The sequence below is a fragment of the Ranitomeya variabilis genome, chromosome 1, assembly GCF_051348905.1.
Source record: "Ranitomeya variabilis isolate aRanVar5 chromosome 1, aRanVar5.hap1, whole genome shotgun sequence".
In the NCBI taxonomy this organism is placed as follows: domain Eukaryota; kingdom Metazoa; phylum Chordata; class Amphibia; order Anura; family Dendrobatidae; genus Ranitomeya; species Ranitomeya variabilis.
In genome coordinates this window covers 703,898,884-703,914,180 of record NC_135232.1, presented here as the reverse complement: position 1 = coordinate 703,914,180, position 15,297 = coordinate 703,898,884, and positions in this window count along the sequence as shown.

Here is a 15,297-nt window from a genome sequence, read left to right as displayed (position 1 = left end):
ATTGACCACATTCGAATGCCAAAAGTAGGGAAGTACGAGTATGTACTGGTAGTGACTGACATGTTTTCAGGATGGCCCGAAGCCTATCCAGTAACAAACATGACTGCCAGAGTGACTGTTAAGAGACTGATGACTGAAGTAGTCTGCAGATATGGGGTCCCAGAGGTAATTGAGAGTGACCAAGGACCTGCGTTCACTGCAGCACTGACTAAGGAACTATGGACACTGGTGGGAGCTGATTTGGGTTTACATACTCCATATCACCTACATAGCAGTGGGAAAGTAGAAACACTGAATGGCACCTTCAAAAATAAAATACTGAAAGCCAGTTAGGAGGTCAGACTTGGACAGACATTTTGCACGTTGCCTTATACTCAGTCAGAAACACTCCAAGGGGTCCCACTAAACTCACACCATACGAGATTCTTTTTGGGGGGCCTCCAAGATTGGGTCAATATTTTCCACAACAGCTAGCCTTGGGAAGTGATACTCTTGTAAATTCTGTAATTGTTGTTAATTGTTGTTACTAAAGAACTGTCAGTAACACATGTACGAGTTTTATCATCCATTCCAGGTCCAGATTCCAGTGAAGGTACCCATACTTTCTAACCTGGTGACTACATGCTGGTAAAGAAGTTCATCAGAAAGACATCCCTGGAGTCGAGATTTGAGGGTCCCTACCAAGTGCTCCTGACTCCTCATACTTCAGTCAGGGTTGCTGAGCGCCTCCTGGATCCATCTCTCACATTATAAACTTGTTAGACAGTTAGGGACAGAGTAGGATCTGACCTGCTTGTCAAAGTCCAGCTACAAAGGGAGGTTTTCCACAAGGGAAAACTTGTCTCAAACTGGTGAAAACTCCAATTCCCCCTCCCGGGCAAGACGGTCAGATCTAGGATGTGTACATCAGGGTTAGTCGCATGTGTATTTTACTCTAAGTAACCATGGAGATGGGAGATTGGAGAGTAATAGATCCAGCAGGTTGGGAAGTCCCGAGGACACTGGTAACACGCTTCGATATACCTCCTCAGTATACCCATAATCGGTCACACATTCTCTGGTGTCTATAGCATCCATATTGTCATGAAGCCTCTGATGTCATAATAACACTTAACATCGATGGGTTAGGGAACCACGGTGGGATCAAGATAAAAGAAAAGGTTAATAAAGTATTTAGGGGGGACTGTTGAGGAGAGCCATAAGATCAAATACTTAATTAACCTCAACACATAAGGTAATTGAGGAAAGCAACCTATAACATGTATTGTTTAACCTTACATAAGTTTTCCTCAGACAAAGTAAGACACTTAAGATGGCTGCCATCTCCTCTACCAGAGCCGTGTGCTCTGGTATATGAACAATGAAGACACTGAAGATGGCTGCCATTTCCTGTCTCAGCAGACCATGCGGTCTGGTATCCAAGATGACGCCCACTCTGATGACCTCATGGATCCACCCACAGCGACGCCCACTCTGATGACCTCACGGACCAACCCACCTTGATGACCTCATGGATCCGCCCATGGACTTGCTCATGCCCAACCCACTAACCAATGGAATACATCCGATCACTCCCATTTTAGAGCTAACCGAGCCCCCTTACAGGAGATATATAACATTGTGTTTGACTAATAAAAGCCTTTCTTGGAGCTGAGCCACACATTGATCAAGAAGAGTTACAGCTGACTGTGTCTGGTGTATTTCTTTAGTGCACATGATCAATATCCATTAGGCCAGGAGTAGGCAACTAGAGAATTGAACACTTATTAATTGTTCAACCCTAATAAAGAAAGCACTGAATGATGCTCCAAGGTGGCACGCATTGTGAGAGTCTCACAAAGGGAGAACTAAAAATTAGAATTCTAGAGAATTAAGGCCCCGTCACACATAGCGAGATCGCTAGCGAGATCGCTGCTGAGTCACAAGTTTTGTGACGCAACAGCGACCTCAGTAGCGATCTCGCTATGTGTGACACGTACCAGCGATCAGGCCCCTGCTGTGAGATCGCTGGTCGTGTCAGAATGGCCTGGACCTTTTTTTGGTCGTTGAGGTCCCGCTGACATCGCTGAATCGGTGTGTGTGACACCGATCCAGCGATGTCTTCACTGGTAACCAGGGTAAACATCGGGTTACTAAGCGCAGGGCCGCGCTTAGTAACCTGATGTTTACCCTGGTTACCAAAAAAAACAAACAGTATATACTCACCATCTGATGTCCGTCAGGTCCCTTGCCGTCTGCTTCCCACACTGACTGAGCGCCGCAAAGTGAAAGTGAAAGTACAGCACAGCGGTGACGTCACCGCTGCGCTCTGCTCTCACTGTACGGCGGCACTCAGTCAGAGCAGGAAGCAGACGGCAAGGGACCTGACGGACATCAGATGGTGAGTATGTACTGTTTGTTTTTTTTGGTAACCAGGGTAAACATCGGGTTACTAAGCGCGGCCCTGCGCTTAGTAACCCGATGTTTACCCTGGTTACCCGGGTGCTGCAGGGGGACTTCGGCATCGTTGAAGACAGTTTCAACGATGCCGAAGTCGTTCCCCTGATCGTTGGTCGCTGGAGAGAGCTGTCTGTGTGACAGCTCTCCAGCGACCACACAGCGACTTACCAACGATCACGGCCAGGTCGTATCGCTGGTCGTGATCGTTGGTAAATCGCTATGTGTGCCGGGGCCTTTAGTGAGAACTAATTAGTGCAAACAAGTAGCAGACCTAGGTGCACAAACAACCAAACAACAAGCACACATGACCCTTAGTACCTTTAATACATCAGTAAATATTAAAGGAGGGTAGTTACCATATGAATGTGCCCCAGGGAACCCCCTGATTCGCCTTTCATGTGGCTTCCTCACATGGCTTCCATATTCTTGCATAACTACTACTACTATCTAACTGCCTTTTATTTTACTACTTCCTTTTTTATGTAGCTTCATTTGAGAATCACAGTGTACATTGTAAGAGGATTACTTGGTGTACAGGAAAAGCAGAGATCAAGCTTTGATCCCACAAGTGACAATACTTGTAGGGTAGGCGCTGTTCTCTGCACGCTGGGTATTGTAACAATGTGCACTGACAGTGCACTCTATCATCTTGCTACTTCTGATCAGAGGTGGTGAGAGAGCGCACTGTCATTGTTCACAACACACATTGTCAAGAAGCTACCAAGAATCAATCAGAATTGTCAAGCGACGCATGCTCAGTAGAGCAGGGACTAGCCCAGCTCTTGAAAAGGTTGGGCAGGGGCTTTGGCGGTGACCACGGCCTCTGCTCCTTGATGCCGCTTCGTTTCAGTATCCCAGTATGCACTGGGATTCTCAAAAGAAGCATAATAAAAAATTAAGTTGTAAAAAAAAATCAGTTACACCCCTTTTACACATTCATTTTTGCAGTATTCAGTTTTTTTCACAGATGCCACACATACCCATTATAAGCTATAGTGCTATTCTCATGTCTGTTTTTTTTCGGCGGCGCGGATGACAAGGGCCAATACAAGTCAATGGGCACGTGAATAACACGTCCAGCACATGGCATCTGTGTACCATACATGTGCTATCCGTGTTTAACATTGCAAAGTATAGGAGAAGCTTTGTAATTTATTCATTTCTTTATCCAACCATGAAAAACACTGATGACCACACTGATGGTAAACACAGGTGACACACTGATGACACAGGTACCACTTTTTCATATACAGTACAGACTAAAAGTTTGGACACAGCTTATCATTTAAAGATTTTTCTGTATTTTCATGACTATGAAAATTGTACATTCACACTGAAGGCATCAATCAAAACTATGAAGTAACACATGTGGAATTATATACTTAACAAAAAAGTGTGAAACAACTGAAATTACCGTATTTTTCGGACTATAAGACGCACCTGATTATAAGACGCACCCCCAAATTTGGTGAAGAAAAAGAAAAAAAAATAATTTTTTATGTTAAATGGGGTCTGTCTTATAATGCCAGTGTCCGTCTTACAAATCATTTGTCCCTCATCCTGGTATCTATATAAACCCCATCCTTGTGCTGGCACATGCCCTCCTGTGCTTCTGGCAAGCACATACCCCCCCAGTCACAATATGCCCCCCTGTGCTGCTCACAGGTACAGCCCCCCTGGTCACTATATGCCCCCCAGTGCTGCTGGCAGGTACAGGCCCCCCCGGTCACTATATGCCCCCTGTGCTGCTGGCAGACACATGCCCCCCTGTGCTGCTGGCAGGCATATGCCCCCCTGTGCTCATGGCAGACACATGCCCCCCTGTGCTGCTGGCAGACACATGCCCCCCTGTGCTGCTGGCAGACACATGCCCCCCTGTGCTGCTGGCAGACACATGCCCCTCCCTGTGCTGCTGGCAGACACATGCTCCCCTGTTATGACCCCAATGGCGAGGGTCTCAGAGGAACGTGAAAGTCTGCAGAGTACAAAAATCCAGCTCATAGGGCAGTGGTAACTGGGTTGACCATATATCTACTCCTAATGCCAACACTAGAAGTAGCCGGGGATCATTCCTACGTTGATTCTAGATGACACGCGCCAGCCGGAGAATCTAGCTACCCCTAGTAGAGGAAAACAAAGACCTTTCTTGCCTCCAGAGAAGGGGACCCCAAAGCTGGATAGAAGCCCCCCACAAATAATGACGGTTAGGTAAGAGGAAATGACAAACACAGAAATGAACCAGGTTTAGCACAGAGAGGCCCGCTTACTGAAAGCAGAATAAAGAAAGGTAACTTATATGGTCAACAAAAACCCTATCAAAATCCACACTGGAAATTCAAGAACCCCCGAACCGTCTAACGGTCCGGGGGGAGAACACCAGCCCCCTAGAGCTTCCAGCAAAGGTCAGGATATAGATTTGGAACAAGCTGGACAAAAATACAAAACCAAAACAAATATCAAAAAGCAAAAGGCAGACTTAGCTGATATAACTGGAACCAGGATCAGTAGACAAGAGCACAGCAGACTAGCTCTGATAACTACGTTGCCAGGCATTGAACTGAAGGTCCAGGGAGCTTATATAGCAACACCCCAAACTAACGACCCAGGTGCGGATAAAAGGAATGACAGAAAAACCAGAGTCAAAAAACTAGTAACCACTAGAGGGAGCAAAAAGCAAATTCACAACACTCCCCCCTGTGCTGCTAGCAGGCACATGATAAAATAACAACACTTAACTCACCTTTCCCTGATGGCTCCATGCTCACAGCTCCTCGGTTGCGCTTCCTGTTTCCCAGGCATTGGATCATGTGACCTGGGCACACAGTGATGCCATCACTGTGCTGTGCTGATCACATGATCGGATGTCAGCACAGACACAGGAAGCAACCAAGGAGCTGTGAGCATGGAGCCATCAGGGAAAGGTGAGTTAAGTGTTTGTTATTTTATCATGTGCCTGCCAGCAGCACAGGGGGGCATATAAGAGTGACCGGGGGCCATATCCATGATGGGAGTGGTGGGGAGAGTGCAGGCACATGTAATATTCGCTGCTTCCCTGTGAATCAACTCGGCACTGGTTCAGCACCGAGGTGATGGACAGCAGGTGCAGTGAATATTACATGAGGCTAATGAGCGGGAGCATAGAACCTCCTGCTGTCTCAGCAGCCCGCAGGCAGCCCACCCCAGCCCCCTGACACCACTCCAGAGCCGCCCCCCTCCTCTACAGTACAGCACAGCACACAGATTCGGATTATAAAACACACACCCCACTTTCCCCAAAAAATTTTGGGAACAAAAGTGCGTCTTATAGTCCGAAAAATACAGTATGTCTTATATTCTAGGTTCTTCAAAGTAGCCACCTTTTGCTGTGATGACTGCTTTGCACACACTTGGCATTCTCTTGATGAGCTTCAAGAGGTAGTCACCAGGAATGGTCTTCCAACAATCTTGAAGGAGTTCCCAGAGATGCTTAGCACTTGTTGGCCCTTTTGCCTTCACTCTGCGGTCCAGTTCACCACAAACCATCTTGATTGGGTTCAGGTCTGGTGACTGTGGAGGCCAGGTCATCTGGCGTAGCACCCCATCAATCTCCTTCTTGGTCAAATACCCCTTACACAGCCTGGAGGTGTGTTTGGGGTCATTGTCCTGTTGAAAAATAAATGATGGTCCAACTAAACGCAAACCGGATGGAATAGCATGCCACTGCAAGATGCTGTGGTAGCCATGCTGGTTCAGTTTGCCTTCAATTTTGAATAAATCCTCAACACTGTCACCAGCAAAGCACCCCCACACCATCACACCTCCTCCTCCATGCTTCACGGTGGGAACCAGGCATGTAGAGTCCATCTGTTCACCTTTTCTGCGTCGCACAAAGGCACGGTGGTTGGAACCAAAGATCTCAAATTTGGACTCATCAGACCAAAGCACAGATTTCCACTGGTCTAATGTCCATTCCTTGTGTTCTTTAGACCAAACAAGTCTCTTCTGCTTGTTGCCTGTCCTTAGCAGTTCTTTTCTAGCAGCTATTTTACAAAGTCTCCTCTTAACAGTTGTTGTAGAGATGTGTCTGCTGCTAGAACTTTGTGTGGCATTTACCTGGTCTCTAATCTGAGCTGCTGTTATCCTGCGATTTCTGAGGCTGGTGACTCAGATAAACTTATCCTCAGAAGCAGAGGTGACTCTTGGTCTTCCTTTCCTGGGACGGTCCTCTCGTGAGCCAGTTTCTTTGTAGCACTTGATGGTTTTTGCCACTGCACTTGGGGATACTTTCAAAGTTTTCCCAATTTTTTGGACTGACTGACCTTAATTTCTTAAAGTAATGATGGCCACGTGTTTTTCTTTACTTAGCTGCTTTTTTCTTGCCATAATACAAATTCTAACAGTCTATTCAGTAGGACTATCAGCTGTGTATCCACCAGACTTCTACACAACACAACTGATGGTCCCAACCCCATTTATAAGGCAAGAAATCCCACTTATTAAACCTGTCAGGGCTCACCTGTGAAGAGAAAACCATTCCCGGTGACTGCCTCTTGAAGCTCATCAAGAGAATGCCAAGAGTGTGCTAAGCAGTCATCAAAGTAAAAGGTGGCTACTTTGAAGAACCTAGAATATAAGACATAAGTTCAGTTGTTTCACACTTTTTTGTTAAGTATATAATTCCACATGTGTTAATTCATAGTTTTGATGTCTTCAGTGTGAATTTACAATTTTCATAGTCATGAAAATACAGAAAAATCTTTAATTGAGAAGGTGTGTCCAAACTTTTGGTCTGTACTGTACTTGTTTTATGCAGACTTGTGAAGAAGGTCTTATATAGTGTAGTTAGGGAAGGATAGGGACTATTTAATTTAAGTATGGTACATTAAAAAATAGATTAGAACTGGCATGAAATAGATAGGGATATTGTCACGACCCATGTTTGGATCTGTGGCAGATCTGGTTTCCCTCTGATTAAAACCTTTTTTCCTTTCTGGGCATTTGGGGTTAATGCAGTTTTCCCCCCGGTGGCCGCTGGTGATATTGCATTGCATTGCATTGCATCTGGGTCAGCTGATGTTGGTGGTGACCACTCCCACCATCCTTCATAAGGTCACCTGATTCATCAGCTGACTGTTGGTTATACAGGTCTTTCTGGAGATCAACCAAGCAGGTGGAAGGAGTGTTCTGAGAGCTGTGGTTCTTCTGCTGAATATTCATACATGGTGCATTACTCTGCTGTACTGTGCATTGCAGCAGAGAAAGCTAAGTGTTGTTTGTCTTTACTTTCCCTTTGTGTTTATTAGTGCAGCGGTGGGACCAGTGTTCTCACTCGCCATTTCCCTACCCAGGGATAGGTGCAGGGCGAATGAGGGCTAAGGTATCCAGCTCGGCGACAGGTTGAAAGAACCTGTATAGGCACGTCAGGAAGATCAGGGCACATCCTTAGGAGAGTGCAGGAGGTGTCCATTTCCCCATTCCCTATCGCAGGGCCCACCGTTGTTAAAGTGTCCCCGGTGTTCCCTTTTGAGTCTCGCCGCTTTGTGACGGACCACCTGTTGGGTCGTGTCACGCTTGGACATTCCCTTCGTGACAGATATAGAATGAAAATAAATTGTGTTTCAGACCACCCTTTTAATGATGACCAGAAATAGTATTTTTTGCTACTACTTTTTTGAAAGGCGTTCATTGTGTACTTAGAAAGTAATTGTCAAATGTACAACTTTTTCTACCCTATTGTTACAGATTATGTAACGTGTAGATTATATATTTATATTTACTCTTCATTTTTACATTTGTTGTGTTTTGTATTATTGTATATGATAGAGATGAGTTGTGTATAAATAGTCTGTTACCTTTTGTTAGTCTTTTCTAAGACAGGAGAAGGCTGAGCATATATTTCCTACATTATACCAATGCCATTAAGAAATGGCAACGTCGAACACTTCAGAAAGTTCTTCATCTCCTTAAAGAAGTTCTTGGAAGCATAAAGGAAAAATACTATTACTTGCTGATGGATGTAGCCAATCAGTGTTGGACTGAGGTGACAAGGGCCCACCAGTAACAATGACTTTGGGGGGACCCACTTTTCACCTGCATGCAAATATTATACTACCTTCGTTCACAAATGTACCTATATCTCTATATAATAATAAACTGGGTAGTGTGGTTAATGAATGATGAGATGCTGCTTTTTTCTGTACAGAGTGAATCAAGTGAATTATGCCAAGTACTGCCCAAACAGTGAGGTTGGGGGCCCAGATCTACACAGGGGCCCACCGGGGGATTCCCCTGTTACCCTGTGGGCCAGTCCGAATCTGTTTGTTACACGTGGAAGAAAGACAATTATGGTAGCTAAATAGGAAAGGGTTCTTTATAGTAAGAGCAATCGGACTGGAATGCTGACCACAAGAGCTAGTAATGGCAGTTACTATAACAACATTTAAAAAAGGTCTGGATGCTTTTTTAACAAAACTTGACATTGTGAGTTATAAATAATCTAGCAATATAAAATATATAACTTTGAAGATAGGTTGAACTTGATGGTCCTAGATCTTTTTTCAACCTATGTAATTATGTGAATATACTGAGACATGTATAAGGTCCAGGAACACCAATTTACACTTGCTCTAGATTGCCTCTACAATGTATTTCAGTATCTGTCGTAAATTATATTGAAAGGTTTTTCCCATCTGGAATGTTTACATATCTGCTTTGAGAACGAGGCTCTGCCATTGAGATTGGGAGTGATGAGACTGCGTATGTGAGGCTCTCTCCATACACTTGGCTGAAAACTACCAAGCATGCATTTTTCGTGGGCACCTAGTATTCAAGGTGGTTGAATTTGCCATAACTATCCCCTTTACATTTTTAAAATGTTTTTTTTTTTTAATCCTTTTTTTAAAGGGAACCTTTCACCCCCAAAATCGCGGGTGAGGTAAGGCCACCGGCATCAGGGGCTTATCTACAGCATCTTCTTACGATGATGTCCTCTTCTGGTCTTTACGCTGCGGCTCCTGCGCAGGCGTACTTTGTCTGCCCTGTTGAGGGCAGAGCAAAGTACTGCAGTGTGCAGGCACCGGGAAAGGTCAGAGAGGCCCAGCACCTGTGCACTGCAGTACTTTGCTCTGCCCTCAACAGGGCAGACAAAGTACGCTTGCACAGGAGCCGCAGCGTGAAGACCAGAAGAGGACGTCATCTGATGAAGATGGGAGGCGCTGGATCCGGACCAGCAGCAGGACCGCTCCTGGGTGAGTATAATCTAACGTCTTTTTCTCATCTTTTAGGATACATTGGGGCTTATCTACAGCATTCCAGAATGCTGTAGATAAGCCCCTGATGCCGGTGGGCTTACCTCACCTGCGATTTTGGGGGTGACAGATTCCCTTTAAATGGATGAGAAAAATACAAAACAACCAAAATTCTAAAATTTTTGGTTTTGGGCAAATGAGTCTTGATCCAGAATGAGAAACTTTTGTACACTAGCATATTGGCTTAAAGCCAAAAATATTACTCTCTAAGACGAGTTACGTAAACATTTGCAGGATCCTGGTCCAGTGGTTACACCTGGAAGTCCATCTCTGACAGACCGAAGTCCTCATCTGGTTAGTTAGTTCGGCACAATGTCAAAACGTCACACTGGGCATCTAATCAGAAGAGTTGCTGGGGAGGTGGGCAGATAGGAATAGATTTGTAGGGCTCCGATCCAGCAGAGACGGACTTAATTTTGTCAACTTGTAGGGATGTGGACTGTCTTACCCTGCTCCTGCCCCTGAAGACAACATACGCACAGGTTCTATATGTGAAAGTAATGTGTGTCTAATGTAATTTGATATAATATCTTATGGTGATGTACAGTATATAAAGTGTTAATGCATAATGTAAATATACAGGTGCTTCTCACAAAATTAGAATATTATCAAAAAGTTAATTTATTTAAGTTCTTCAATAAAAAATTGAAACTCATATATTATATAGAGTCATTACAAACAGAGTGATCTATTTCAAGTGTTTATTTCTGTCAATGTTGATGATTATGGCTTACAGCCAATGAAAACCCAAAAGTCATTATCTCAGTAAATTAGAATAATTAACAAAAAACACCTGCAAAGGTTTCCTAAGCATTTAAAAAGGTTCCTTAGTCTGTTTCAGTAGGCTCCACAATCATGGGGAAGACTGCTGACTTGACAGATGTCCAGAAGGCAGTCATTGACGCACTCCACAAGGAGGGTAAGCCACAAAAGGTCATTGCTAAAGAAGCTGGCTGTTCACAGAGTGCTGTATCCAAGCATATTAATGGAAAGTTGAGTGGAAGGTAAAAGTGTGGTAGAAAAAGGTGCACAAGCAACTGAGATAACCGCAATCTTGAAAGGATTGTTAAGGAGAGGCCATTCAAAAATTTGTGGTATATTCACAAGGAGTGGACTGCTGCTGGAGTAATTACTTCAAGAGCCACCACACACAGATGAATCCAGGACATGGGCTACAAGTGTCGCATTCCTCGTGTCAAGCCACTCATGACCAATAGACAACGCCAGAAGTGTCTTACCTGGGCCAAGGAGAAAAAGGACTGGAATGTTGCTCAGTGGTCCAAGGTGTTGTTTTCAGATGAAAGTAAATGTTGCATTTCATTTGGAAATCAAGGTCCCAGAGTCTGGAGGAAGAGTGGAGAGGCACACAATCCAAGCTGCATGAGGTCTAGTGTGAAGTTTCCACAATCAGTGATGGTTTGGGGAGCCATGTCATCTGCTGGTGTAGGTTCACTGTGTTTTATCAAGACCAAAGTCAGCACAGCCGTCTACCTGGAAATTGTAGAGTACTTCATGCTTCCCTCTGCCGACTAGCTTTTTGGAGATGGAAATTTCATTCTCCAGAAGGACTGTCCACACTGCCAAAAGTACCAATACCTGGTTAAAAAACAACAGTATCACTGTGCTTGATTGGCCATTAAACTCGCCTGACCTTAACCCCATAGAGTATCTATGGGATATTGTCAAGAGAAAGATGAGAGACACCAGACCCAACAATGCAGATGAGCTGAAGGCTGCTATCGAAGCAACCTGGTCTTCCATAACACCTCAGCAGTGCCACAGGCTGATCGCCTCATGCCACGCCGCATTGATGCAGTAATTGATGTAAAAAGGAGCCCCGACCAAGTATTGAGTGCATTTACTGAACATACAATTCAGTAGGCAAACATTTCGGATTTTAAAATCATTTTTCAAGCTGGTATTATAAAGTATTCTAATTTACTTAGATAATGACTTTTGGGATTGGTTTTCATTGGTTGTAATCCATAATCATCAACATTAACAGAATTAAACACTTGAAATAGATCACGATGTTTGTTATGACTCTATATAATATATGAGTTTCACTTTTTGTGTTAAAGAACTGAAATAAATGACCTTTTTGATGATATTTATGAGAAGCACCTGTTGCATAAGGATAAGCTTAAGACCACATAGGATATAGTATAGGATATAGAACAGGTTAGCACCTAGATAGGAAACGGTTACGGGTAGCCCAGTGGGGGGCACTAGTGCTGAAAAACGGGGCACTTCCTGGTTAAGGGGAGTTCAGAGTCAGCAGGGAAGTGTAGAGGAGAGTTCAAGTTCAGGTGAGGTGGTGGGTTTTTAGGAGCAGCATGGGCCAAACGTTCATGGTAGTGGGTGGCCAAATGGAGATCCCTGATGGATTGGGCCAGGTGCCATAGAGTGGGCCTGGTCTTTCGACATCACAAGGTCGGTGGACATTGAGATGCATGGGGGGCAGGTGGCCGGTCCCAGGTGCGCTCCCAGAGTGGACAACAAATCCCTGGGGCTGATGGAATAGGGAGTAGTCCAAAAGGAACATGTGGCAGAACAGAAGAGGAGTTGTACTAAGGAGGAAGTTAGTCTGAATTGCTGTGCCCTATCCCACCTGTACCCACCTGATAAACTTGGACTGTTTAGTAAAAGTTTGACTGTAGCAAAAAACCTGTATGTGAAACAACACCGTGAGCACAGCTACGAAGTGGTGCTATAGTTAGGCTCCCATGCCATATACTTAATCAGCATAAAACTTAGCACTCAACTTAGGATGCTGGAACAGAAGAATTTATTTTGCAGTATACTCAAAATGTTTCGGTTCAACATGAACCTTCTTCAGTTACTAGCGGTGGACTCCGCGTCTGGCGGCATGCATGCCTACACCTCGCTCTCCTAAAGCACTTCTCTCTGCATACCCCGGCTGTGGTCCCCCAGCATAGAATTTGTGTGGCCCACTGACTTCCGGCCCCATTCATCACATGTATTCCGTATACGTAACTGAAGAAGGTTCATGTTGAACCGAAACGTTTTGAGTATACTGCAAAATAAATTCTTCTGTTCCAGCATCCTAAGTTGAGTGCTAAGTTTTATGTTGATGTAGCAAAAAACCTGGCATCCAATGCATTGTGGGACACCCCTTGTCTGTAAAGTGGCAGAGAGCAACCAGACATCGACTGCCGCTGTGCACCACTTCACAAACTCAACCCCTAAATCTTCATGAAAGTTATTAAAAAAACACCTAATATGTTGTAGGGCATGGAGAAAATATCGGCATCAGAGCTTTGCGATAGAGATCTCTATAACCATATCACTGCCGGTTAGGTCAGCCATGTACAGTGCCTTGCGAAAGTATTCGTCTCCCTGGAACTTTTCAACATTTTCCCACATATCATGCTTCAAACATAAAGATACCAAATGTAAATTTTTGGTGAAAAATCAACAACAAGTGGAACACAATTGTGAAGTTGAACGAAATTTATTGGTTATTTTAAATTTTTGTGGAAATTCAAAAACTGAAAAGTGTGGCGTGCAATATTATCCGGCCCCTTTAACGTAATACTTTGTTGTGCCACCTTTTGCTGCGACTACAGCTGCAAGTCGCTTGGGGTATGTCTCTATCAGTTTTGTACTGAAATTCTTGCCCATTCTTCCTTGGCAAACAGCTCGAGCTCAGTGAGGTTTGAAGAAGATCGTTTGTGAACAGCAGTTTTCAGCTCTTTCCACAGATTCTCGATTGGATTGAAGTCTGGACTTTGACGTGGCCATTCTAACACATGGATACGTTTATTTGTGAACCATTCCATTGTAGGTTTTGCTTTATGTTTGGGATCATTGTCTTGTTGGAAAACAAATCCCCTTCCCAGTCTCAGGTCTTTTGCAGACTCCAACAGATTTTCTTCAAGAATGGTCCTGTATTTGGCTCCATCCATCTTCCCATCAATTTTAACCATCTTCCCTGTTCCTGCTGAAGAAAAGGAGGCCCAAACCATGATGCTGTCACCACCATGTTTGACAGGGGGGATGGTGTGTTCAGGGTGATGAGCTATGTAGCCTTTACGCCAAACATATCGGTTGGCACTGTTGCCAAAAAGTTCGATTTTGGTTTCATCTGACCAGAGCACCTTCTGGTAAAAAACCGCCTTGCGTTTTTTACCGCGATGTGTTTTTTTGCGGAAAAAAACACAACATGTGCACAAAAATAGCGGAATGCATTTTAAATGATGGGATGCATATGTATGCATTTCCTATGCTTTTATAGCGAAAAAACGCGAAAAAAAACGCGAAAAATCCGCAACGTGTACACACAGCTTTAGTGCCTAGGAGCAAGAAGAAAAATCCTTAATTTTAATTCTCTTTACAGTAAGTCATGTTCTCGTCGGAGATCAATAGATATTTAATTTGTTGCACCTGTCAGCTGTTTACTTAATACGCTTTCATGTCAATGATTTCCTGTTATCTTCTGAAATATCGAAGCACCTGAAAAATGCAGCATCATGTTGCCCAGTAGCTCCAAAAACAGTGCCACACTTGATAAAGATCTGGAATTGCATCTCAGCCCAATTAATTTACTCTTAATAAGAAAACAGAGGAAGAAACACAAGCTGCCTCGCACTGGCCCACAGGGGAACAGATGAATGTGTAAGGAGATGGACATATTGCCCACCTTTCCCCTTGAAGACATGTGTATTGTTGTAATGTGTAATATGTATTATGACATGCATTATTGGTGATAGTGTTGTATTCTGCCCGACAGTAAGGAGAGTTATAGTTAATGTTTATGACTAGCTCAGAGTGGGATGGGCTACATTTAAGTGATACAGACAGTTTCATGTCAGGAAGACAGATAAGGCCCAGCGTGCATCGGAAGCAGAGCCGCGTTACATGTGTGTCCCTAACGTGAGAGAAGACCAAATGTAAGTATAGCATGATCCTGAGTAGCGAGAGAAAGAGACAAGTGACCGAAGGACACAGTGATCAACTGAAGACGGGTCCTGGGACAGGGCGCCTAGAAGTACGGCCCTGAGCTTATAACTCATAGAGGTAATGGGCCAGGACAAAACGTGAGATGAAGAGAGTGCCAATTTGATAATTCCAAGGCGTCAGACTGTAGTACTGATCTGGGTGGTGGTGAAGGCAGGTGAACCAGTGGATACAGAGACCAAGTATGGTAAAAGAAACAGATAGACTGTGTGTGAAAATGCTTCATATTGTGAAGGAAACGTTCATGAAGCTGAGTACCTGCTATCTTTTGTACATAATCCCTACCAAGTGGTCATTCAGTAAAAGTTTATTTTTGACTAGTGGTCTGCCTCATTGAAGTCCTCAACTAGTCCTGGCCAACAAAAGTAATCGGTAACATGCAGCCTGCAAGAGCATAGCGCCCCCATAGACGAAGTCCACACACCCACTGTTCTGTCCATCTACTAAGGACAGTGTGGTTCCAATTATGCATTAAAATTTACTAACATTAGTGTTTTGGTTTTGCTGTGTTATAGCACCACCCAGTGGTGGTTAAATTTATAACCTGTGTTTTTAGTAATAATTAGAGTGTTGCATTGTGGGATTGCACCAA